This window comes from Mauremys reevesii, linkage group 3, assembly GCF_016161935.1.
Source record: "Mauremys reevesii isolate NIE-2019 linkage group 3, ASM1616193v1, whole genome shotgun sequence".
NCBI lineage: Eukaryota > Metazoa > Chordata > Testudines > Geoemydidae > Mauremys > Mauremys reevesii.
In genome coordinates, this window is record NC_052625.1 from 14,733,339 (window position 1) to 14,760,942 (window position 27,604).

Consider the following 27,604-nt stretch of genomic DNA (forward strand, 5'->3'; position numbering starts at 1 on the left):
AAGTGATTAAACTGGCTTCAAAAGAATTTGATTTTAAATATAATAAATATTGGGGGGGGGCTTTTGGTGCTTCAGCCATTAGGATTCATGTTTTCAAGCTTTTCTCCGCAACCATGGGCGCTAAAAACGTCTCGTGTTTTAAATTGAAACTTGAGATTCTCACATAATAACATGACACCAGGAGCTGAGTTTAAAAAAAAAAAAAAACCAAACACACACACAATCTTACTTGTTGGGTTTGTTTTAACCTGGGTCCTGTGATAAGAGTCGGTAACCCTGATATTCACATAAGGTCAGGCACAATCTGGCACTCAGTCAGGACTTAAAGGTTTGGCCCGTCGAAAATACACACTTGAGCAGAAGTTTCCTGTAAAGAAGATCAATGTGAAACATTTAAATAATATACATAATTCAGAAATGGTGTCAAAACCAGTGTTTAATTTAGACCCTCTTCATTTAAATAATTGTGCAGGGTTCATCAGAAGTGTATTGTCTCTATCTGATGTAACAAATATTTAAAATGAAAGCAAGTTAAATACAGCTTTGGACAGCATTTTTTTAATCCCTATAAGACTATGATGGTAGGCAGAATGATGGCCTTTTTAGAGCAAAGAAGTGATATGATGTCTCACGCTTCCTCCAAATGTAATGAAGTGAAAATCCAGATGAGAGCACTCTCATGTCACTTTTATGGCTAGGGGGAAGGGTACAATGCCTGCTTTTCCAGCAGCTAGAAAATCCTGCTATTACTAAATAACATCCTTTGGGCTCTAAAAGAGTCCCATCAAAACACAAAGCATGTTACTGTTTCAATGCATTAAAAATAGCATTTTTAGAGCTATCCCAATGACCTGCTGTGACATACCAAGGCACAATTCACACTAATGCCACCCTGCCCTGTAACCTGTGGGTGCCCTTTACAATGCCTTGCTGCTGTAAACTTCAATCAGGACTGGTCACAGACAGTCTCCAGCATGTAAAGCACTCTCAGCTATGTGTGTGCTGCAGCCACCCAGCCACAGCTTGGCGCTTACCAGCCAGGGTGATGCTGCAGGGTGACCTCAACACATCCCCAGTCCCAGATCTTCCTCCAGAAATGTGTGTCCTGTACCGCCCACCCCTCTCCTGGACAGTACAAATATATGAAGTCTGTTATTCCTGTAAGGGAATAATGTGCCAGTTTGCTATTTTAAATAGAGTACTCCAATTTAAACACACTGGATTAGATAAAACAGTAAAACAAGTTTATTAACTACAAAGAGAGATTTTAAGTGAGTGCACATAATGAGGCATTAAAGTCAGAAATGGTTTTGAGAAAAATAATATAATATTCATTAGTATTTACTTAAACTATCTTAGTTGCCAAGCAATCTTTCTCACCACATGCTCCAGTAAAATACTGACCAAACTCTAAGGTCAGGACCCTTCCCCTGGACAATATTGACCAGCAAATAATGAGTTTTCCAATGATACCTTACAAGGCGTACTTTGTACAAAGATTATTACAATAGTGTGCGAGGTGTGAATACAGGGGTGTATTCCCTTATGCCTGGCAATGGCACTTTGCACTGCCAGGTGCTGCATTTAAATCCCTGTTACTCTGTATGGATCACTCTGGGTTGGCAGGAGTTGGATGCAGTGGCAGGACAACTTAACTCCTAGAGGAGGAGAAAAGGTTGCCAGACACCGTTTTCCAGTCAGCAATACCTCTGGTGATCAAGAAGCAGCGTTGATGGGTGTGCAAAAGAGCCTCATCCAGTCTTCCTCAGCTAGAAGAATGGTGGTTGTAATAAGATGCCTGAAGGGTTTGGGGGAAAACTCCAGGATTCCCTAGGAGGAACCAGTGGGGGTCAGGAGTGGATGGAGAGAGGGTCAGACTGTTCATGGCTACTGCACAGATATGCAGGGGACTGGCGAGTACAAGACGTCTCCCCATGCTGTACATTGTCACATAACTGCAGTTGTCCTTGTCATGAGGCTTCCCAGTGCTTCCCGTTGGGGGCAGATTTCAGGCACAATTGACTCCTAAATGGGGCCTGGATCCACCAACATTTCAGGCCAGTTGATAAACAGACCCCTTCAGAGCCTTTGACCTTCCCCAGTCATCCAGAGAGATGCTCCCCCCGACCCCTCTCTTCTGATTGACCTCTTGATCTTCCCCTTAGATTCTTGGGCCTGGTCTAAACACAGTTAAACCAGCACAAACCCCTCTTGGTTAGGGGTATGAGGTTTTTTTAAACAGACAGAAAAGAAGTTATACTGGTACAACCCCACCCCAGTGAGGACACACTTACAACAGTATAACGGTGCCTTACACCAGTACAGCTTATTCCCCTTCACATGCAGGAAGAGCGATACCCAGATAAGACACCTACATCTACATGGATGTAAAGACATCCACAGAAGGGGGTTGTATCAGTATAACAATACCTGTATAGCTAAAGAGGTACAGGGGGGTCCCTGGTATATGTTGGAGTTGCATTGTTAAAGGCAACAGATACTGAAACGACAGATACTGGGGAATTATTCCCCAAAGAAATAATGGCCTGTCCCGCCTCTTCCTGCCCAGTTCCACCCCCTCCTCTGAGTGTGCCCTGTGCCTTCTCCTTCCCCTCCCTCCCAGTGCCTGCAGCGAGCCAGGGAACAGCTGTTTCGTGTTGGACGGGAGGCGCTATGGCAGGGGGTGGGCGCTGGCTGTCAGTGGGTGCTAAGCACCCACAGAAAAGCCACACAAAAGGTGAAGCAGCGGATTTGTGGATCGGGACCTGCATGAATTCAAACACGTTCCCCTATTGATGAGCGATGGATATGCAAAATGATGGCTAAGAGGGAGACGTACACCGGGGACCCCCGGCACAACTTTGTGCACAGACAAACTCTTGGTGTCTCACTGCCGAGTCAGGCCCTCCCGGACTGCTGAGCCCACGTCCCAAAGTCCAAGAACAAACACATTCCCATTTGTCGAAGCTCTTTTAAGCAGTGAAGTAAGGAGAGATGCAGCTGTTTCATCTACCGTGGGCAAGCTCAGGTGAACATGCCTCCCCAAACTTGGTGCTAGGTTGTTCATCACCCCGGATACCTGAATAGAGAGCACCTTTATTTTGGTCTGAATCGTTCAAAAAAACCCAAAATGTTCCACGGCGTAAAACAGTTTGAGAGCAGAATGAATAGTAAACAAAGATAGGTCCGCAAGGGAGTAAAGGTACCTTCTCAGATGCGATTGAACAGAAGTGGATTGAGAGGCAGGCTGCTGTAGATGGTTTGTGCTGCAGAGGAGAAGGCTCTCATGCTAACAATGGTGAAACTGTGAAAAGACAGACAGTAGGCTGGTGTTAGACAAAGCAGAGAGGGTGGGGACAAGAGGGAAAGGACTTCAGGTCCATTAAGTGGAGCAAAACTATTGAAACACAAGGTGGGCCGTTTTACATTGGATGCTGTGGAATGAATGGGGGAAATTGGTTAATTTGTCTTAGGATGGCCATAGTTTCTGAATGTGCTGATAAGATGTCTGATGGCAAATGAGTCTACAGAGAGAATCCACATTTCTGAATCAAGCTGATGTGATAATGAAACTCTTGTGATTCTAGCAGATGTCTACCGAGCAGGAGAAACCAAAGATCATGCTCTGAATGTGATTAATGCATTATTAGCTATCAGGCCATGAGTTTTGGAAGTGGGTAAACAAACCTTAGGCCAGACTGGTGACTGCATCTGAGAAAATTGCAGGAGCAGAAGAGCAGGGAAATGGGTCTCAGCATTTATTTTCCATGAGTGTTATGGTGTTTTATTACTTGTCTGAAATCACTCTGCTCCCAGAATGCATAAACAGAAGGAACAGGCTTTTGATTTTTAGAACAAAGCTCAGTGACTCAGGACTCAAACTTCGTGAGGAAATTACAAGAGAGAGACAGTTGACCGCAGTCTCGCACATGGGGCCCCACTCACATACAGGCTTTGTAGGAAGCTGAACAGTGCTAAGTAGCTTTACCGCTGACAAAAATTGCAGATCTAGTGTCTTGCTGTACAGACTCGGGGATTTAGAGCCTTATTGTTACAAATGGCTAATTTGAAACTGTATTATATTTCTGCCATGCTGTGAGGGGTTGGGCAAAACACTTAATCTCGGTGCCTCAGTTTCCCTGTCTGTAAAATGGGAGTTACTGTTTGCTTTGTAAAGAAATTTGTGATCTTTGGATGAAAAGTACTGTAGATGTGCTGAATATCGATTAATTATTGCTATTATTTTGTCGGGATGGGTGTACGCATTTATTTTTAGTTAACACGGTTTGATGCCAACTCTCTTCCTCCTCATACTTAGGAGCATGGGATATTTGTTGGTGTACGTTTAGGGTGCCCAGATGGGGGGCAAAAGAGGCAGTTTACCCCTGTGTTCACCCCATTTGTAAGGGCCCCCAAAATGATGGACAGCCAGCTGAGCCAAATGTGAGTGAGAGGCTTTGCAACCTGGCACATGGGGTCCCAGCGCCTCTCAGGTTTGGTGCTCACCACCGATTGTGTGGGGAGCGACTTGTCTGCCCTGGCTGGCCCAGATCCCACCGTCACTGATTAACATGGATCCAGTTTATACCAGCCAAGAATTTGGCATGTAGTGTATGAAAAGTCACCACCTCTGAAATGTGCCTAGCCCTAGGAGGCCCCCAAGGAGAGAGAAGCTCCTTCCACCTCTCCCTCTGATAACAAATGAGCCAGGCACAACCTGCCACTGAATAAGGACTTCAGTATGATGTTTGAATCACTTCACCCACTACTAAAATCTCACCAGCTCTGGAGTGAAGTGTAGCAGCTAACAGTGCATAATTCACGTGCTAGGGATGGTCCTATTATTTATGTAGCTTCATAAATGTACTCGGTGCTTTACAAAACATAATCCCTTCCCTGAAAGGTTTACGATCTCGGGAACGAAGAACGAGCAGCAGTTCGGAGGCCTGATCCACAAAGATTCCCATTGAGTTCAATGGATTTTGGGTTGGGCCCTGTTGGAGAAAAACGTAGTTTTTACTTTTTGGTTGGGTGCAGCAAATTAGATACTTTATTATTTTTAGCAATTGCATGGAGGGAGAGAGCTAAACAGGTTTTTTTTACAGGTAAACAATTACAGCAAGCATTTATACCCTTTGTTATATACAATAATGAGCAACAGCTGCATTTTGTTTATATATGTTATTTTGATATTTAATTTTTTACATTTATTTAGACTTTAGTTTACATTTTATATTTATTTACACAAGGTTGCAACAACTTTTTACAGTTTTTTTTACTTGTCTTACACAATTTTTGCTTTTACGTTTTGCGTTATTAGGGTTACAGCTAGCCTGACTCTTGCTTACAAAAGAGACTGTTTTGCATTAAAAAAAATTTAAATTTATTTTAGTTTTTGCTTTACTTTTACAGCCCCAAGAGTCAGATGGGCATGTCAGAGGGAGCAAGAACTACATAGCAGAGCTTCCTGGAAGATATGGGCTTTAAGGAGGTAACACCAGGTGGATTGGCCTTGGCTAGCAATGCTGAGGTAAAAACTACTTGTGCCTTGTCTCCATTAGGATTTTCCTTAGCGATAACTATCTTGATGTTAAAAAGTTGCTGGTGCTCCATGGAGAGCAAAAGACAAGAGGTGGAACGGAGATAAATCAAAGGGTATGGAAGAAGTAATTTTACCCCTTGGATTTCAGAGTCCAAAGTATTTGCCAATGTCCCTTCATGAGGTCTAAAGTGGATATATGTCTGGCAGCTCCCAGCTGTTCTAACCCCTTGGCTTTGGGTAAGCATCAAATTTCAGTATTGCATTGGCCTTTCAATAATCATTGCAGAAGCGTTTCATGCCATCAGGCTTTGGCACAATGAGACTTCTCTATTTGCTGTGCAGTTGTTCTACCACTCCCAGTGCCAACATCATCTGTAGTTCATCCAAACTGTCCCCGACATTTTTATGGGAAGCAGCTGAGGAGTCGCAGAGCTATCTCGATATGGTGGTGTTCTAGGTGAGCGTGTCACAGTAGGGATGAAACCACAGTGGGGAATGAGATAACTAGCTGCTGCAATTGGGTTGTCTCTTCTGGCTGACTTTTCCTTCTGTATGGGTTTGGTCATTTGTGTCACAGGTGCCTGGGGTCCTATTGCAGGCTCTAGTAGGAAAGGAGTTATGAGGACCCCCTCATGGTCATTCCAGGCTTTTAAAAGTTTCCCATGGTAGATCTGTTTGTTAGTTCGTTTTCTTTTCTCTGGATGTCGGACCTTGTAGTCAGCATGGCCCACCTGCTTCGCTACCTTAAAGGGCCCCTGCCTTTGGGCTACTAACTTGGATTCTGAGCTCAGCAGCAATAACAACACTCATTTGCCTCTTTGAACACCCATAATTGGACTTTGGGGCGGAGGGGCTGCTGTGCATTTAGCAGGTTTTCTTTAGTGAATGCCCATAAAGTCTTGAGTCTCTCTTGTAGCTGGAGAAGATACGGGACTATGTTTTTCACTTATGGTCCTTACTCTTTCCACGTTTCTTGAGGCAGGTCTAAGATGCCTCGGGGCTTCTTGCTGTACAGGACCTCAAAAGGTGAAAACCTGGTAGAGGCTTGGGGGTCTTCCTGTATGGCAAATAGAGGAGGAAGCAGCTGGTCCCAGTGTCTGGGGTCTGAGGCTATGAATTTCTTCAGCATCCTCTTTGGAGTTTGACTAAATCATTCTGCCAGTCCATCTCTCCGGGGGTGGTAGATCAAAGTCCTTACTGTCTTAACCTTTACTAGGTTTCACAGCTCTTTCATCATGCTGGATGTAAAACTAGTCCCTTCATGAGATAAAATTTCCTAGGGGATTCCTACCCGCATGAAGAGCTTCATGAGTTCTGCCACAGTGGTAGGGAGGTGTGCTTGTGGAATGCCGGGGGATGGCCTTGGCATAGCAGGTTACATAGCTGAGGCTGACTAGAATGCGTTGGTATGCCACATTGCTCTTCTCCAGGAGTCCCACTAAGTCCATCCGTTCAAAAGGGATCTTGACTACAGGGAGCGGGATAAGGGGTGTTTGGGGGATTCCCTTGGGGCCAGATAATTAGCACTCCAGGCATGAGGTGCAATAGTCACTGATATCTCTGCCTGTGCTGGGCTAGTAGAAACAGGCCACCCAGCTGATTAAAGGTCTTCCCCCTCCCTACCCCCCAGTGTCCTGAACAGAGGACCTCATAGGCCAGTTGTAAGACCTCTCATCTATCAACCCTGTGGACCAAGAGTTGAGTTTTACCTCTCTCATCTCTCTGTCTTGCTCAGAACAGTGGGTCTGTGCACCGCTGAGATCGAAGTGCAGTCAAGCCTTAGCGGATGGGGGTCTACCACCTTTTCATTCCCCACAGAAAGCTTAGCATCTGGTTTGCCCACAGCTCCGTAACAAAATTGGTGTCTTGTATTAGAATGTCAGGCTCCAGGGAGAACGTAGCCTTGATCTTGTCAGGGGGTGGGGAAGTTCAAAGTCTGCTGATGCTTCCTCCCCTATCCACCTCCATTTTGCTAATTCCAAGAGCACTTTTCTCTGTGGAACAGGGATTGCTCTAGTGGGTGGCCAGTGACCCTGCTCCTTGTGAACCTTACTGAAGTGCTTCCCATCCCTCCCCAGGATGACTGGACAGGCCAGAGTAGAGGCTAGTCCAATAGCACACTCAGCTATGCCACTCTGGTGGGGTAGATTGTCACATCACCTTGTACACCATAATGATCTTCAAATAACAAACAAAGTGAGTGAGAAAGGAATAACATTTTAATAAATCAAACTGGAGAGCATCTGCAGAGAGCTACTGCACACGGCCATGTAGTGTTCCCCACCCCTATCTTCAGGGCACACCTCCAAATTCCCACACTCAGAACACAATCCCTTATGAGGCAGCATCTTTAAATTATAATCTTCTACAAACATATCTCTACATCGTCTCTCTTAAAGAAAAATAAACACTCCCTGCCTCCAGGACACATCTCCTCCAAATTCCTATGTTCATAATACTGTCCCTTATGACAGAGTGTCTCAAAATTATAATCTTCTACAAACATTTCTCTACATACACATTGCAGGATAACAGTTTTTGGTCTGTGTTTGTTCAGCACCTAGCACAATGGCGACATGGTCCATGACTGGCTCTTTTAGACAAGACTGCAACACTACTACTAATCAATTATTATTCTCAAATGGAAGTGGCAAAGGGAGAGGGGTGAGAGAGAGAGGAAGGGAGAGGGTCAATTCTTTTTTTCTTTTCCTTTTTTTGTCAAGCAGAACAGAGCTTCCAAAATTAAGTCTCTGCCACCTGTTTTCTATAATCAGCCAAGGGAAATATTGTGATCTAAAGTATCAAAGGTCAGGGAAATTCTCAAAATGAGGAGGAGAATCATGTTTCTAGAATCAGCATTTTTTTCCTTCAAAAGCATCAGCTGAATGATAATCTGCTTTAAATTATGTATATAAAGGCCCCGTTCCTGGCCCCCATTCCATCTGCTCTGTATTGCTACAGAAAGGCAAAGCAGGCAAAAAGCTAGCTTAACTGGATGGCTAGAGAGTACCCTGACACCGCTTGCTGCTCCAGTGCAGGGGATGGGACAGGCCTATCACAGGGAAGAGGGCCTGGTGTGAGTGCTGTATGCTTGGGTATTTTTCAGCTGGCATAAAGGCACCTGGGAAGCTGTTACAAGCCAGCACAATTTGCTACAACCTTGAGGCTTCCAGGATCAGGGCTTTAAAGGAGCTATCCTGGTTTGCTGCTGTTGAGGATCTGGCTCAGCTTTTCTTTGGATGAACATATGTACAGTAATTGCTGTATGAGGAATAAATGCATTACACAGACGTATCTTTTATAGCTTTGTGACGTGCTCTCATTGTAAATAAAGGGTTGAAAGTGAGTGTGTTAATCATTAGATCTGAAGATGATGTAACCGTGATAATATAATTCTACATTCTTTCAAGGTACAAGGTACAAACTAGAGATGATTGAGCTGTTCATTGAGAGTAATTTATCTGACTAACTTAACCTTTTTCTCCTGTTGGTAAAGTGTCTGCAAACAGATTTTTTTCATAAAACCCATTACATAATTTTGAGTAATGAACACAGTTGAGCCTTGGAATGTTTGCTAGAACTCTGTAGTGAGTATGCCTGTGATTGGTCAACCCTGGAATTCCAGTGTCACCCACTCTCAATTTTATCACAAGCCCCACAATATTTGGTGTGTTTTCTTGAAGCCACAGCTCCTGGAATCATGTAATTATGAGGAAATCTCAGCTTTCATTTTAAAAAAATAATGTTTCTAGCTTTCATGGTTGAAGCTTGAACATGTGACCCAAATGCACCCTCAAGGCTCAAAAAGCAAAGCAAAGAACTCAGAACTTACAATTATTTTAATCTCATGATTTCTAAACCAGTCTCATGACTTTTGGGGGACTGACTCATGATTTTTGAACAAGTGGGGTTGGCAATGCTAGAATTCTTTCTTTGTGCTATAGGTTAGAATCATAGAATATCAGGGTTGGAAGGGACCTCAGGAGGTCATCTAGTCCAACCCCCTGCTCAAAGCAGGACCAATCCCCAGACAGATTTTTGCCCCAGATCCCTAAATGGCCCCCTCAAGGATTAAATTTACAACCCTGGGTTTAGCAGGCCCATGCTCAAACCACTGAGCTATCCCTCACCCCAAGATTTAGGTCACCTAAATCTTGTTTCCTCTTTGCTGATTGTCTAACTTGACTTTTATGAGGTTCTTCTGTTTCCACCCAGAACAAATTTCTTTTTGATGTTGTTTCCTGACGCCCTGCAATCTCCTATGTATTGGCAGACCCCCAATGACGTCAGTGGGGCTCTGTGCAGGTGTATGGTCCACCTGAGCATATGAGTTTGCATGATTTGGGCCACATTCACATGATTCACAGCAACAGACTGTAAATTTGCTTTTCACAGACATTCATTTGAAGCAATGATGGGGTCTGACTGGCCAAACTGACACCCACTATCACAATGAACAAACTCTGGGAACATAGTTACGCTATTTCACCATATTTAAAAAAAATAAACCCTGATCTCTGTTCCCGTGGTCTCTTGTGCTAGGTAAAACGCCTCCGTCTAAAAGCTTCCACGTGGCTGTAGTCGTCGTACCTCTCGGTGAGAGTGCCTACAGTTCCTTCATGCTGTCTAAGTGCCTAGCTTTTGCGTGTTTTCTTATTTCTGCCTCCTTCTGAAATCAGAAAAAATGGTTCCCTCACCTGGGGAAAATGAGCCCCGAATGCAGTGGTTCTCAGACCTGTTTACCATCATGCCCCACTTTTACCAAAGCAAAACTCAGGCCCTATTCTCCACATGTGGCTGTGGACTTGTCTCTAGCACTCCTGTTGGCCACTCAGGGGAATCCTTGTTTGAGCCCTGAAGCCCAGCTGGGGGCATGAGATTTCAGCATGGCTGTGGAGATGCATATAGGAAACGCCAGCAGCTATTTTCATGTGCTTATTTTCTGGACTGGTAAATAAAATTTTAAGACAAGTGTTTCAGGCCCCATCAATGGCCTGATCTTTGAACTGCAGCATAGAGCTAATGAGAAGCCAACCTTACATAGCTGCACGGCATCTACCCCTGGGTCAACGAATGTCAGGGTGCTCTCTCAGCCACCTAGCATTACATTTTTTTCCTGTGTCCTGCTTAGAGAACTTTTCCCTTAGTCCCATTGCAGCCTTGTGTTCAGGTGTGAAAGCCCTGCAGCAGGAGATGGGACAGTGTCACTCTAATGTGATTTACCATTTACAATATTTTCAGTGATATTTGCTGACTAAGTTTCGGGGCGGGGCTAGAAGTGTGTGTGAAAGGAGAAACAGTGCCTTGGAGATGGTGAGCCTCCCCCTTCCCCACAGAGGGGAGATCTGCATGCTGATGTTGCCCTCTGTGCACACATCTAGACTGCACAGTCTGTTTGTATGTGACACTTTGTCACTTAAACTCTTAGGGCTACATTGTGTCTGTAGCGCGCAGCCCCTAGTAAGAGACACTGAGTAGCTGGGCCACTGCAGAAGTGTCTCAAGAAGCCACAATTTTCTCTTTGCTTCTCCTCAACCCTTGATCCGGGGTTTTAATAATTGCTGCTGGCCTGAATCAGTCACCAGGCCTCATCCCATTCCCCACCCATTTTCTGCCCACTTGTTCTGAGGCGGAAGAAAGAAGGCACCTTAACTCTACTCTTAGAGCCAAGGACCAGGTCGCCTGCATAAGGATATAAGGTAGGATTCTGTGCTGTCCAGGTCACAATCTAGCTCTTAGTGTCTTTGCTTTTGTTATTGATTGGTAATTTTTATTTAAGCTTGACACATATGGAGCAAGGGATGTTATTGACAAAAGGCAAACGCGAAGAGTTCCGGATTAAAACACAAGGTGAATGTATTTTGGAAATGTGTATTAATAGTCCAATTTGCATAAGATCTATGGACAGGGCTCCACATCTCTGCTAAATCTCAGCAAATGCCCTTGTTCCTCTCCTCTTGTTAGCCCAAAATCTCTCCCATGCCATGGCCTCTATCCCACAAGCCAAGAGAATCGGGGGGGAAATTCCACTCCATTTGGGCTCTCAGGACCACAGCCTCAAAGTTATTGAGGCACCTAGCACCTACTGCTTTCAATAGGTGTTAGATACCTAAGTACCTTTTAGTCTCAGATACTGCAATGATGGGCACTAGTATAAAATCCTAAGGTCCAGATTTTCAAAGGTACTTAGGTCCCTAGTAGGATTTTTAAAAACACTGGAGCAAGTTATGCATCTAACTCCCAGGTTCAATAGCTGCTAGAAAAACGTCACCTCTAGGAGTAAATTATTTCTATCTTGTGCACATGACCTTCATGCTTGCTTTTGAAAATTCTACTATGTGCCTAATACCTTTTGAAAATCTGGCCCTATGTGCTTGTCAATACCACTCCTATAGTGACCGTATCTTTTGTTGAGTAATGGGGAGCTCTCCTTCTTGCCCAGGGGCTGAGTGTGATGTCTGGAAGCATTCACGATCATCATTTTGTGTGAAAACTGCAGCTCTTCCACAATAACGCATGTAGGGGATGTATGGATCTCGGCTAAAGATAACTCACTCCTCAAGCTGACACATTTCTAGCTGACATTGATTTGCAATAGGAATGTCTACTGAAGCTGGAAAGCCCTGATCCTGCAAAACAATATGTCAAATACCTGGGTCGATTTTGATTCTTTTAAATCTCAGTCCTCATTCTAATGAGCTTCACTAGCCCTTAGAGATTAGTAGTGCAGCCACTTGTTTCAATACACTGTACACATTTGGTCTGTTGGAATAGGAATGAAGAAGGCACAGTGGCTTGCAATATTACCGGAGGACTGCACAAACTGCAGGTTTCTGGATTATTTATAAAATTTTGTCCAGATCTCTTACACCTATATTTCAAAAATGCCCTTAATGGCAAGCCAAGTTTTTTCTAAAATGCAATTTTCCTAAAGCCCCAACACTTTCATTCCTTTGTTCTGATTTATTACTGTTGCCTAACCACATCTACTAGGCAGCAGCGTACAAAACAAACAAACAAAAAAAACCACTCAGTACCATGTATATCAGGATTAACACACAAGGTCTATTATATTAAACCACTCGGCATTGAACTAACTCATCTTTAATTTATTAGCTTCACTGGAATAGAAATTCTGACTGAAAAGTAAGTAGTATGTATATTAATGTTCAGGTTGTGATACAAAACAGTGAAAGCTACTGTAGGGAGTTCAAAGTTTAAGACTGATGGTGCGTCTGGAAAAGGAGATAGGAAGATTGGAAAACCAGATCACATTTTAAAAAAAAGTGTCCCTAGCTGTGTTTTGCCAAGATTTTCAGAAATGACTAGTGATTTAGGAGCCCTCAATTGCTTGGGTGCCCAACTTGAGACATGCTTAAAGTGGCCCGTTTTGAGGGTGACCAGATAGGGACAGTCCCGATATCTGGGGCTTTTTCTTAGATAGGCACCTATTACCCCCACCCCGTCCCAATTTTTCACACTTGCTATCTGGTCACCCTACCTGTGTTTCAGAGGATGGGTGCTCAGCTCTTTCTGAAAATCAGGCCCTCTTCAGCTGTCTCAAGTTGTGCATCAAACAATTGAGGCACCCAAAATCACTGCTCATTGTTTTATAATCTTGGCCTTTACAAATAAGACCTTAGGAAAAAACAAACTGAAAACTTTCACTGGTTCTGCTATTTGCTTACTCATTGCACTTGCTACTCAGCTTCAACAATTAAAATGGACTCATCAGTTTCACTAGTTCTCGTATCCACTAGCACAACACTGCAAAGCTTGTGTTGCAGATTGCTGCAACAGAGCTATGTTGATTTAGAACAGCTGAGGATTTGATCCACGGGGTGCACAAAGAATGCAGAATCTAGCCCAGTGCAGGGGAATGCTTAAATCCAGACGTGCCTATTTTGTATTCTTGCTTTTAATTTTATGAAAAAAACAATACCTATTAATATTGTGGTTTGTAAAACTCCCTCTCTCTTCCCCATTTCCTTTATTTTTTCCTAAAACCTAAACAGGAAAGAATCAAGATTCTGATCTATAAATAATACACACAGTGGCAGTGTTCAAAAACTGAACTCATCCATGGTTTTCCCTCCCCACCCCCTGCTCAGATTATTTTAAAAGCATCACCGGTAGCAGAAACTGTACCCCAGAGACTGCTGCTTGGTACTGCTAGCTTTACCACAAGCTCTATAAACACAGTTGTAACATGGAATCCTGTTGTGTGGATGCAAATCACGTTACAATTGGAGCTGTGGGGAGAATCTTTTCAAAGGAAACCTGCTGTGACATGCCTGGGTTTGGATTTCATTACAAACCTGGGGACTGATCCTGAGAAGTCCTGAGGACCCACAACTCGTACTTTAACACAGGTCCTTCGAGGAACATGCCTATAAATTTGGGCCAAGTTCACTGAGGTCCACAGATGGTTCAGTTACCTAGACCAAGTTTTGAGAGAACAGACCAGTGTATGGATTTGAGTGGACAACATGCAAAACATTGACCTAAAACTGGCAGCGCTTTGTGATTTGGGCTGAGTTTCACTTCGGCTGAAATGACCCTTTGACTTCAGAAATTCTGAAACATCAAGGAAATGGAAACAGCATGGCTGCCAACATGGTTCATTAATATGATTATAATACTGTCTAGCCCCATCCATAAAGGCAAAATCAAAACATAATATAAAATAGTTAGGCCTTTGCTTTGATTAAGCTCAGAGCATAAACACTGTAAACCTTACAGAGTAGATAGGGCCTCTTTACGATCATATTTGGCCATAACTTTATTTGAAAACAATTGTAAACATTGTTTCAAGCCCTAGTGGGGCAGAGGCTAAATCAGTTTGCTTGGTGCCAAAGTCTAAAAGGGATATTATTTTAGACCTGTGTGTGTGTCTGGGTTTGGAAGCTAATTTAAAAGGCAAACTCTGTTCTAGATAGGAAAGAATACTGATGTTTTCCTTGTTTGAGAACTGCTCTCCTGAAAACTTTCCACAGAAAGTTTTGAGTACTAGGCACATTTCTGTTCCGTTAGAAAACAGGAAATGTGTTTCAACCTGGGAGTGAACTTGATTTTAAGGAAATGTACTTTATGTGATCGCTCTTGGATTCTAAAATGCTACAGAAACTCATCGAGTGGCACTTCCAATCCATCACAATTAAGTTGTTAAAGTTTTGCCCCCTTTCAAAATTAAAATGATTAAAAAAAAAAAAAAGAAAAACAGTCTGTAAAGTCAGCTCAATGCTCTATTTCAGATCACAGGAGCATTTTTAACCTAAGTACCTTTTCTTTACAGTTTCAAACCCAACCAGTCTATATTTCTATAACCTAATGTTTCTTAAGATCAAATACAATTAAATATCCTTCAGCCAAAAACTAGATCTGCAGTGTTGGCTACCCATTCACGCGCAAAATGGTCTGTCACAAGAGGCTGGCTGTAAGTTCATTGTTAACTAAGAGATGTGATATTTCCCTCTTTGGATGACAAGCTTAGATATTCACATTCATAGTTTGCAGGTGACAGCAATTGCCTCTTGTGAGACTGGTTGATAATTTTTGCTAGCCCAATCAGTTAGGCTCACAAATTAACTAGATCAGTCACTGAAAGGACCTTTTAAAGTTTAAAGTGTTTTAGATGCCTTGATAAATCTGGTGACATACTACCATACAGACCTTCTAAAAAATGCAAGTTATTTCTGGCATGTTATATATTTCAGTACAGAACATATCTATGAAACATTAATTATTTTTACACAAATAGGCTGAGAAATATGTGAAATCAACATGATTCCATGGCAAGCTCTAATGAAAACTCTATGGCCCTTAAGGAAGGAAGAAACATAAAAAACCCATACTATTGAACCACAGGATTGTTTGTAAGGTATATTGTATTGCCACACATTGAGAAGTGCATGTGCAGCTGCTCAGACCTCAGATGAACTGTGTGCATAGGAAGTGGAAGGGTTGGGCAGGAATAGGGATTAATTCATGTACTTGTTCTTCGAATGGCTTTTTGCCTGCTCTGAACTTCTCTGCAGCTTTGAACCTTGATGAACAGAGGACATTTTTGGTAGTTCTTATTTTTAGTTATTAATTGATATCTGCCCTGTGTGTGTTGACCATGGCTGTGGCCTGTGCATCTCTGTACCTAAAGAGGCCTTTAAAGAGACAACATGCCAACATCCTGCTCAAAAATAGCATGCAGAGCTGATCTGTATGGACAGCAGAGGGGAAAGGAGGACACACATACAAATCACCTGGAATATGGGTTGCAATGTGGAAAGAATTTTCTCTTGATCATTTCCCCAAGGATTAAATCTAGACCTAGGAATTCTATGATGGGTGCCTGACCACATGCTTGTTTTGTTACCTACATAAATTTTTTTTTAAAAAAAAGCAAATATACGTTAGCAACTAGAGAAACAAACATGTCAGGAATTTCTGAGGCAAGATTGCTACATCGTCCTCAACTCATCCTGTTGTCTCTAGGCAGCACATAGTATGGTATATACTTTACATTAATTGTTTTGAAATTCCCTGATAAATTATAGATGCTCGCTGCAGTGTCTAGACATACCAGATCATTAGATACCATGCCCTTGGCTCATGATACTCTGTCTTCTCTGGGTTTATCCTTGACACAGTCCTATTTTAGCATGTTCTTAAGTATCAGATTTTTTTTGGTATCTCTCTCTCTCTTTTGAATATTAATTTTAATTTGAACTTCAAGTGAACAGAAGAACTGTCCTATTCAGTCTTACTGGGGTTAGCGTTATAACAACATTCCTTTCCCTAATTTTCTATATAGGTACTATGGAGAGAGGAAGTTGTTTCCTATATAGAATAGTAACAGACTGACACAACTCTTCTATGAGCCCTAGGGGAGCATGATCACTGCATCATCCATGCTGAGAGTGCAGCATGTATTCCCTTTGTACACACCGGGACAGCATCCTGGCCTGGCCTCCCCTGGGGCATCAAATTGGCAGTGACTCCAGCTACAAGTAGTCCATGTGCTCAGGAGAACACAAAGACTGCCCTTGTGCCCCGCTTCTGAGCAGGGGTGCAAAGTGGGGGAGGCTCCTCTCTACTCTCTTATCCATGCAGGCACTGTGCACATTCTGGTCCAGAACCAGAATTTCTTCTTCAAGTAGTGTCTGCCTGGGAGCTCCACTGTAGGCCTGCTTGCTGATTGGAGAACTTTGGTAGCAGTGTCCATTTGCCCTGCACTCATGCTGTCCCCTCTTGTACTCTGCCATGAGGCTAACCTGCACTGCACCGGGAAACCCTCCTCAGTTCCTTCTCAGTTGCCTGGGGCTAGAGATGGAGCTTTTAGCTGTCCATTTGTCAGATCATTAGCTATTTAAATACTTGTTAATCATTTCTTTGAGTTTCTTTTCCAGATATTAATTAGAGTTTCCTTTGGGCTTCTTTTCATTTCATTCTTTAAAAAAAATCATTTTTTATTTAACTTTTCCCCCCCCAGCTCCCAATTTTCCAGAGACCATCCCAGGATGGGGTATGCCCAATTCACCAGGCTTTAAGAAGTGTCTCAACTGCAAAGAAGCCATCCTGGTGATGGATAGACATTCTCATTCTGCCCGTTGCCTTGGGGAAAAAACGCATTCCTCAGAAGTGTGGTTTATGCCAATAGTTGAAACTGTGGTCCCGAAAGAACAAAGAGCTGAGGCTTAAATTCCTTCTAATGGAAGCGGCTCTCCAACCGCCTTCAGGTATACATCAAGATTCACCAGGATTGCAGGAATCTTCACCACAGCCTTCTACATCCAAGGGAGGTGAGCCTAAGAAGGCAACTATGAGTTACTCACAAAAGGCTTCTAAAAAGAGAGCTGTGATTCCAGAGAGCAAGCCCTGAACCAGCTGAAAAAGATCACCGGCTTGTTCAGTATCATCAGTACTGATGGCACTGAAGTTGTCTAAATGCGGTACTCAGAGCTCGCACAGTGTGACGGGTTGGGTCACAGAGACTCCCCCTTGGGACCGCCACTTGATGTGCTGAGACTACCTCTGAGCCTGTTTTCCCTGGCAGCTTGGGACTTCAGTACCCTGTCTTGTTTAGCCAGACACGCTAGCCTGCTGCAAACACAGACCCAGGGTCTGAACCACATCCCCCAAAACCTGTAGGCTTAACTGAAACCAGCTTAAGAAGTGCTCCTGTCTCCAGCACCCAGATACCCAGTTCCCAATGGGATCCAAACCCCAAATAAATCTGTTTTACTCTGTATAAAGCTTATACAGGGTAAACTCATAAATTGTCTGTCCTCTGTAACACTGATAGAGAGAGATGCACAGCTGTTTGCTCCCCCAGGTATTAATACTTGCTTTGGGTTATTAATAAGCAAAAAGTGATTTTTATTAAATATAAAAAGTAGGATTTAAGTGGTTCCAAGTAATAACAGACAGAACAAAGTGAATTACCAAGCAAAATAAAACAAAAACACGCAAGTCTAGGCCTAATACAGTAGGAAACTAAATGAAGGTAAATCTCACCCTCAGAGATGTTCCAATAAGTTTCTTTCACAGACTAGACTCCTTCCTAGTCTGGGTCCAGCAATCACTCACACCCCCATAGTTACTGTCCTTTGTTCCAGTTTCTTTCAGGCATCTCTTTGGGGTGGAGAGGCTATCTTTTAAGACAGCTTAAGACAAAATGGAGGGGTTTCCACGGCCTTTTATATTCTCTCTCTCTCTTGGGTGGAAACCCCTTTGTTCTCCAGTGCAGAATCACAGCCACAAGATGGAGTTTCTAGCCACCCGGGCAAGTCACATGTCTATGAATAATTCAGCTTTTTGCAGGCCAATGCCGTTGTTTACATGTTAGTTTGACCCTTCCCAGGAAAGTTCAGATGTGAATTGGCATCTCCCAAGTCCATTGTAAGTTAAGTACTTCTAATTACTTGAATAACCCCTTCACACTATGTTGACCAAATCTGGCTTATGTGCTTCCTACAGCAAACACTTTAAATACAAGCATAGAGCCAATGCTCATAACTTCAGATATAAAAATGATACATGCATACAAATAGGATGAATATATTCAGTAGATCATGACCTTTGCAAAGATATGTTACATGGCATATCTAGCATAAAACATATTCCAGTTATGACATATTTGCACTCATAAGCATATTTCTATAAAGCATTACGGGGTGCAACATCACACACAGTACCACCCCAATGGAGTACATTGGACTGCCTAAAGACCCATTGGGCACAGGCAATGAAACACCAGTATCGACTGGGCAAGACAAAGAAAAAAACTTTGCCTCAGGGAAGACTCCGTCAGTGCAGACAATGGCATTGGTATGGTTAATGGTAGACCAAACACCGTCCAATCGTTTAATCTGGACTACATCACCAACTCCATCAGTACAGTTGTCCTGGCACCAACAACCACCAGCAGTACCGATACCTACAGCACCACACAACTTCAGATACTCAAGAGACCACACAGAGTCTGATGTACCCAAGTCTCCTCTACTCTGTATCGGGGTTCCGGGACAGCTCCTGAAGATCCAGATGCCCCTTCGGCATCGTGCATTGCACACCCGTTCTCCAGTGGGGAGTCAGACAGTGAGCAGGAGCCATTCTACACACACTCGACATAAGGAGAGCCCTGGCCTTCTTGGACAGGACAAAGGCTTTTAGGAAATCTCCTAAGCTTTTCTTCTTCGTTGTGGATAGGTCTAAAGACGCAGCAATATCAACCCAGAGACTCTCTAAATGGGCCTTAAGCTTCATTAAGCCTGTTATCAGGCACCTGCAATCTGTGGACACTCCATGAGATCTGTTTCCTCCTCTGTCGCCTTCTTCAAGGATGTCCCCATCCTGGAGATCTTCAGTAACGATGGTTCTTTGAGATGTGTGTCCCTGTGGGGCTCCACAACCTGCCCTCCTCCTCTCTGCTTCAGAGTTCTTGTCAGGGACTCTGCAGTAGAGAAGGAACTAAGGCAGGTTTGCCCGTGCAACGCTGGTTAGCCTCGTGGCAGAGCACAAGGAGGAGACAGCACATGTGTGGGCTGCATGGATACAGCTACCTAAGTTACCCAATCAACAGTGCAGGAACGCAAGCACACTTTGTCCCTATGGAGCATCCCTAAGGACACACATCTCAAAAAAACATCGTTACTGCACAAGGTGAGTAAATTCCTCTTTTAGATGGTGTTTTTGAATGTTAAAATCAGTAATCCAAATTCAGGCACAACTCCACTGAGTTCAGTGGAGGTGCGACCTCTTATCCCAGGCTGATTTTAGCCCAACCAGTATCGCTAAGATTTTAGTTAGGCTTGCTCATGCAGATGAACATCTATTATTAATAATGATTTTCTTTTTATATGTAGAAGAAAAAAAGATTTACAACAGAATTAGTCTTTTTAAAATATAAAAGAAAAGGGCACTTCAATAAAGTTAACTAATAAAGTAAACCCCTGAAACTGAAGATTAAGTGAATAGTAAATGAAATTTTTCTCTGTGCTTGGGGCCAGTGCAAGGACTGAATTTCAGATAGCGTAAGTGAAAATAGTACTCCTGCAACAATACATTGATTACACTCAACTTTTCCTTTCTCACCTGAACTCCTCTGTCCCTCCACTGACAAAGTTGGGGCTAAAAGGTACCTTTAGTTTTATTTTTAAGGAGAACAACCAACTGGTTAAAATTCAGTAACACAAAGTGGTCCTTGGAATGTTGTTTGCTACAACTTTCCCACTTTGTTAAGCATTTTTATAAACTTCTGAGAAATAGTTTACAAGTTGTTACTAAAAATTGTCACAGACTCTGTTGGTGTCAGTGCTATCACACATACTGATATAATGCAGGAGCTGCTTGGCATTCAAACAGGAAATTATCCAGTGCTTCAGCTCAGTTTATAATTGGTTGCATATTAGTATCCAAAAAAGGGAATAAAATCCTGTGTGTATGTGTTTTTTCCAAAAAAAAAAAAAAGCATTTGCTGAGTTGCTGACTCTCCCTGATCTGGAGAAAACTCAGAGTGCGGTATGCTCTGAATGTAATATTGGTTTGCATTAATTAAAACCAGTTTTTAATAGAATCTTCAAAAGAGGACAATGATTTTGCTGGATGTTTCCATGAGTTTTAAAATCTCAAGCATGCAGTACTCTTTTGGAATTTTTCATTCAGATTGGCACAGCTTAATATCCTTGCCTTTATCCCAGACATCTGGGAATACTGCATTTAATATTATGTGTCTGGATTCATTATTAGTGATATACCTCTTGCAAAAGAAAATTGAATTTCTTTTCCCTGAACCAACCTGTATTTGCAGTATTTAAACAATGCTGTTAGTTAATATCAACATTTAAAATATAAAGTGGATATATTTTAATGGAAAGCCTCTTACTTAGCATGCTAATTCTTTCTGTAATAATTCAGTGCATTAAAAATTATACATACTAACTATCTTATCATAATGTAATGGAAATGATGCAAAATCATACTCCATATAATTTTGACATATTTTAATATATAAACAAGTATGTTAAGACCCTAAAGGGTTCACTGGAATGTAGATTATGTTTTCCTGACTTTCCAAAAATAAAAAACCATGACATCATATCTCCTAATTTGTAACACTCCATATATTACATATAGCAAATTTTATTACAGGCTTATATTACATGTCTTATTGCTCCTTTCAGCTGCAAAGAGAAAATATACAAATATACTATTGAGTCAATGGGGGGAAAAGACATGGTAAAACATTACACAACACTTATCAGAGCCCAGGGGATTAATCATAATTGCATGCATATGGCGTGGTAGAATATTAAAATTCACCTTTGGCTTTGTTTATTTTAAGTATCTCAGTGATTGAGACTGGGAGCTCTAGGAAGTTCTTTAGCAGGGACTGAACACTGTACCACAAAGCCCTCAACCAAGTGGACAAGATACACCTTGACAGCCAGTTAAACAACCATTTGGGCCAGCCAATGAGCAGCTCTCATAGTGCCCTGGCATTATTTTACTTTCCTGCACTGGTTAATTTAAATCAAAATTGCATGTAAACACTGCTGGCTCTCTCCCATAAGCTGTTAAAAGTGGCACATTATCTCGTTCCATTGAAGGAGGGCTCTGGGTAAGGCTGGGTTTACACGGTGCCTCTTCTCATAGGGATTATCTTTTACAATTATTATTATTTCTTATTTGCATTATCATAACGCTTAGGACTCCCAGCCATGGATCAGGACCCTATTGTGCTAGTCCCTGGACAAAGACAGAACAGACAGACAGGTGCTCCCCCATGAAACTTACAATCTAAGGCAGTGGGTTACAAACTGGTGTGTGTGAGCTCTCATCGGGGGGGATGGGAGAAAAATCTTGTAATGGCAGACAACGCATTTTATTTAATAAGACTTGGCAATCTAATCAACATTTAATCTCCTTTCAATTAAAACTGCAGCCTCATTGGTGTACATTTCCTTCCTGCTGTGCGACTCAGAATAAGAAGTTTTCAAACGGCGGGGCACACCCCCTACCAGGGTGCGGAAGAACATTCGGGGGGTGAGTGGTGATGCCGGGCGGCTCCCACAGGGTGGGGACTCGGGGAGGGAACTCCACCTCTACCCCAGCCTGTCTGAATTTGGGGGAGGGGTGTGTGACATTCTATACCCTGGGGGAGCATACTGTAACCCTGATATTCCTCATTTTCATATAATTGGGATTTTAGATATAAAGCATGCCGTGTAAGGTATCGGGGAAAGGTTATGATCTGCTGAAAGTCATTTATCTATATATGTGTATCATTAATGCATATGAAGTGATGAGAATTGTGTTGTATGGTGGTCACTGAAACATGCGGTGAGTTGCGGAATCAGCCAGATATTAGCTCCCCAGAGGCAACAGCAAGGAAAGTAACTAACAGCCCATAAACAGCCATTGTCCAGCAAGGGAGCTACAATGCAATGACTCACCTGGGTCATGCAATGACTGCATGAGGCCAGGGGAATTGCTGAACCTTGCTTGGCGAGACTCAGCAATGCCCCGCATACATGCCTCAACTTGTGCTCCCCAAGCACATGGACTGAGGGTATAAAACAGACAGAGGGGACACATACTGTGCCCTTCTCCTGTCCCCACCTTCACTGCAAGCAACTAAGACACTGAGAAGAAGACGAGACTCCAACAGAGGAGATTGGCCCAGGTCTGAGGAACAAACCTGTATATTAAGGACTGCAATATCCAGTGGGGTGATAAATACTGCTTAATCTAGATGTTACCCAGTCTAATAGGGTTGAGAGTTTAGACTGCGTGATTATATTTTATTTGATTTTGGTAATCACTCTGACTTTTTGCCTATCACTTAATATCACTTAAAATCTACCTTTGTAGTTAATAACTCTGTTTGTTTATTCTACCTGAAGCAGTGTGTTTGGTTTGAAGTGTGTCAGAGACTCCCCTTGGGATAACAAGCCCTAGTACATATCAATTTCTTTATTAAATTGATGAATTCATATAAGCTTGCAGCATCCAGCGGGCATAACTGGACACTGCAAGATGGAGGTTCCTAGGGTTGTGTCTGGGACCAGAGATATTGGCTAGTGTCATTCGTTTGCTCAACCCAAGGAGCAGCTTACATGCCAGAGCAGGGTAAGGCTGGCTCCCACAGTAGAGGATTGGAGTCACCTAGCAGATCACTGGTCCAGATAACACTAGGGGAACGTCACAGGGTGCAACCAAAAATTGTAACTCAAAGGGGGCGAGGGGCTCAGTTTAAAAAGTTGTTTTCAAATTTTTTGAGCTGAGCCCTTCCCCTTTGAGTTACAATGTTTAGTTGCACCCTCCCCAACCCAAACAGGCTGGGTGGCCTGCTGAGGTGAGTCGGGGGAAGGTGGAGGTGGCACTCTCTCCCACAGCTCCACCATGCAGGGCTGGCCCAAGCTGCCTGGCATTGCTGCTCCCCTCCTGAATGTTCCTCCATGCCCCATTGGGGAGGCACACCCCACAGTTTGAAAACCTCTAGAAGCTGTTGCTAAACGGAAGCCAGAAATCTAAGGGGGGCCTGCAACCTTGCATCTCCCCACAAGATGTCACCTCTGCCTATCTCAGATGGGGGTATGTGGTAGACTACATTATTTGGAAGAGGGTACACAGCCTAAAAAGTTTGAAAACTACTGATCTAAGGTATGTCTCCATTGTGGAGACTACTCCAGCATAGTCTGCAGTGTAGATGCAGCTTACATTGACAGAAGGGTTTTTCTGTTGGTGTAGCTGGGTCTATACTGAGGATTATATTAGCATAGCTACGTTGGTCAGGGATGTGGTTCCCCCCCTCCCTCCCGATCAATGTAGCTATGCCAATATAACTTTTCAGCGTTGATTAAGTGTAAGACAAGCGACAACAGATGGATGCAGACTGACCAACAGGTACAAGCAAATAATGAAACAATGTTGGTCAGCATGACAGGCTGTGGTCTATGCACACCTGCAGCCTCACTGTTGTCACAGCAAAGAGCCTTAAGAGGGTTTTGAAGGAAGATAATGAATTTGTTTTGTAGATGTTTATTGGGAGCTTCTCCCAAGCGAGAGGGGTCACATGGGATAAAGCACAAAGGTTCTTGTTTGAAAATGTAACAAAGGGAGATAGAGGATGACACGGATTTAAAGATGTGATGTTAGAAAAAGGAGTTAGCTAACATGTTTTAACTAATACCTTGTAAGAGTGTCATGTAAAGAATGCAGTGTATACTTTAACATGTGCTAGCTGGTCGAGTTGACGCCTAGTGGGGAGCCTAACTTCAGTTAAAGTTGAAGTCAATGGAGCTTTGCCTTTATATCAGCTTAGGATCTGGTCCTAGAAATTAGTAATATATAAAGTCAATCGTATTATTACGTAGCTAAATAGAAATAAATAAGTTTGGGGAACACTTTAAAATATGAGAGAGTCACCTCTGCATTCTTTTGTGTAGAGAACAGGGTTTGCCTAGCTCCCTCTGCCATAAAGTAGGTACCACTGAGCTCAGTTCAAAGACCTGGCAGCATTTGTCTCTGGTCTTGTGAGAAATTACAAGATGGCATCCTGAAACTGGGGGGGATCTGGACACCATTTAGTCTTAATCTACATCTGTTGACAGATCCAGATTACACATCATCTCCATAGCGTCACTTTGTATTTAGTGCATCTGCATGTAAGATGTACAGAGTGCTTGCTTTACCATGCTTTTGGTTGGAAGTGGTGGGGGGGGAGACCTGTCCCTTTCCACGTGTGGAAGTAATTTTCTTCATTCACTTACTCATCATTTCAAAATCAGGCTCACAGTCTTCAGGCAATTTGATCCTAAGTCTGTTGTAGCTGTTTTTATAGGCGGTATACCAGTTTGTTATGAGCCTTGAGGTCTTGAAAAATTATGGTTTTCCTAAATTAAAGCTTGATGGAAAGTCAGATTTTATTAAATCCACAGAAGTGAAGTAATGTTTCGCCATTCCAGATGCATGGCAAATCTGCTTCCTTTTTTCCACATTCCTCAAGAAATTTACTTAGAGCCACCATTTACAAAGCTATGAGCTTTTTCACTAGTTTTAATGGTTCCTTATGTATTTTTTTCAGATTTTCTATGAATAAAACACAGGAATTAAGGGAGCATCTAGCTATTAGATTACACGATGAAGTACTAGAGAAGCTATGGGATATGCACTTAGAGTTGATGGGTGTTATGGAGGAAAATTTTCCTGTGATCAATTTTCTTGATTCAATAGTGAATTCTTTATATAATATAAAAGTGTAATGTGATTGTCCATGTCTCTAATAAAATCTTGATTTTCCACCAAGACTTCATCTATAAAAATCAAATTTATGTAGCATTAGTCTACATCTTGTTATGGATTTTTTTTTCAAATAGATATTATTGTCATTCTTTATGGGACAGCAATAATTTGTTGAGTTGCCTTTACACAGAAACAATCAGTTAGGTGACATGCATAATAATTGTCTGTGTCCTTCATTGTTAAGACCACTGGCTAAAGAATTTAAGCTGTTCTTGGCTCTTCTTGGACCAATCAGTAAACTACATTACTGCTTTTCTAACAGTGGTGTTATGCTACTCTGGGGTTTTATTTTAGTCTCACTGAATGTGATGCTATCATAGAGTGAGAAATGCATAATGATTCTGAAGCAGGCGAAGAGGGTAACTGTGTCTGGTGTTGTAGGTGGACATGCTGTGATGCATAATGTTAAGGTTACTTGACAATTTCCATTGTAGCCCCTTTTTTCGGTTGCATTTAACTTTGCCAAATTTTAATTCTTTGGGCCAAATTTTTTCAAGCTTGGTTCCATGATTCTGCTTCAGGTTGAACATTTATGTGTGTGTGTGTCGGGTGGGGAGTTTAATCAGAAACAATTCAACTATTTCCAGTAATGAGGTCAGGAAAAATCAGTAGTTTTGTCAATGTTAACAAAACCAAACCAAAAAAGGCTGTTAAGAACAGCTCTACCACCTTAGGAGTTTGGAGCAGGAACCTGAAATGTTGCAACGGGATAGTCTTGGGTTCAGAGTATAGCTTGCTGCACCATGAAAATCCATCCAGACTTGAGTCAGTTATAACCCTCTGAAAAACATAATTTGCACATACACAGTAGAATTTATTTAACACTTGTCCTTTAATGTTCTGAATGTTCCAACTGCATGGTGTATGCTTCCAAATCTTCTTGAGGTGCCCTTTAGTCTGAGGAAAGGTAAACTGGCTGGGAATCGCCACAAGCATAAGTTCATGTCTTATCTCTTCAGTTGATGGTATTAGTGAAATTGTGCACTTCAGAAACCTTATCACTGAACAAAACTTCATAGCTCTACCTCAGAAGACAGGCAAGTGTCATTACCCCCACATTTTGCGGGTAAGATAACAGAGAAGTTGCACAGGTCATTTTTGGCAGATCTTGGAATAGACCCAAGTCTCATTCACTTAGGGTACGTCTTCACTACCGGACGTATCGGCGGGTAGCAATCGATTTCTCGGGGATCACTATATCGCGTCTCATCTAGACGCGATATATCGATCCCCGAACGCGCTCCTGTCGACTCCGGAACTCCACCAACACGAATGGCGGTAGCGGAGTCGACATGGGGAGAGGTTCTCCTCCCTCTTCTGTCTATGTTCAATATAAGGTTTGTAGACCTCATGACAAACCTTTCCCTTAAACACAGCACTGAATTGGTTTATAGTAAGAATAAAACCAATTTATTAACTATAAGACATAGGTTAAATGATGCCTAGTAAAAAGAATAAAGTTAGAAAGGGTTACAAGTAAAACAAAAGTGAAAACGCATCTAAAAATTGAAAACTTAATGTATCAAGATACAGGCTTTGTTTGGGATGGTTTCTCTCACCAGTCATTCTTTTTCCCAGCCAGGGCTGACTTTCCCATTGTCAGGACCTTCCACAAAAGTACAAGGTGCTGGCTTCCCTTCAGGGCCGGCTCTACTGGTTTTGCCGCCCCAAGCAGCGCGCCGAATTGCCGCTGCGGGCAGCTGAAGACAGAAGCTGCCACCGAATTGCCGTAGCTGTGGAAATGCGCATGCCGCCCTAATGGCACACAGACTGCCCCCACCATCCGCGGCGGCAGTTTGGTGCGCTGCTTGGGGCCGCAAAAACACACAGACTGCCGCCCCTTGCAGATTGCCGCCCCAAGCACCTGCTTGGAATGCTGGTGCCTGGAGCCAGCCCTGCTTCCCTTGTCTTCTTAGGTGAAAGATCTTTGCCTAAGCAGGTTTCCCATCTATATTCAGTTCCAGAGACTTCAGGCCCACCCCACCCCCACCCCTTGGTTGAAGGACCCATCTTTCTCAGCTTGTAAGAGTTCAGTTCCCTTGTGTCTGTCTAGTGATGGATGCCAAAGATGGTTCTATCTTTGGTTTCGTTTCTTCCTAAATCAAATTAACTTGTTTCAAGCGGAAGGATGACCTCATATTCTTCTTCCCTTCCTGTGGGCTTCCCAGCCCTCTTTATGTTTTCCATGTGAATGGGGCTTCCATTGTTTCTGATTCCACCATAGTTAATATACATAGAAGAAAGGTAGATAGCTGTGATATT

At 42.7% G+C, this 27,604-nt stretch overlaps 2 long non-coding RNA genes across 4 annotated transcripts in view; one reads left to right on the forward strand and one right to left on the reverse strand.

Moving 5' to 3' along the window:
• Positions 1-27,604, forward strand: part of LOC120400430 — a 77,654-nt gene that overhangs the window by 36,939 nt on the left and 13,111 nt on the right. Inside the window, exon 4 of the long non-coding RNA XR_005595800.1 lies at positions 5,413-5,491. This is a non-coding gene — a long non-coding RNA (uncharacterized LOC120400430). The remainder of the gene's footprint in view (positions 1-5,412; positions 5,492-27,604) is intronic.
• The window catches only part of LOC120400429, a 47,574-nt gene that overhangs the window by 3,207 nt on the left and 16,763 nt on the right, over positions 1-27,604 (reverse strand). For all 3 annotated transcript variants that reach the window (XR_005595799.1, XR_005595797.1, XR_005595798.1), the window contains exons 3-4: positions 3,207-3,304; positions 230-367 (exon numbers count right to left, since the gene is read on the reverse strand). This is a non-coding gene — a long non-coding RNA (uncharacterized LOC120400429). The remainder of the gene's footprint in view (positions 1-229; positions 368-3,206; positions 3,305-27,604) is intronic.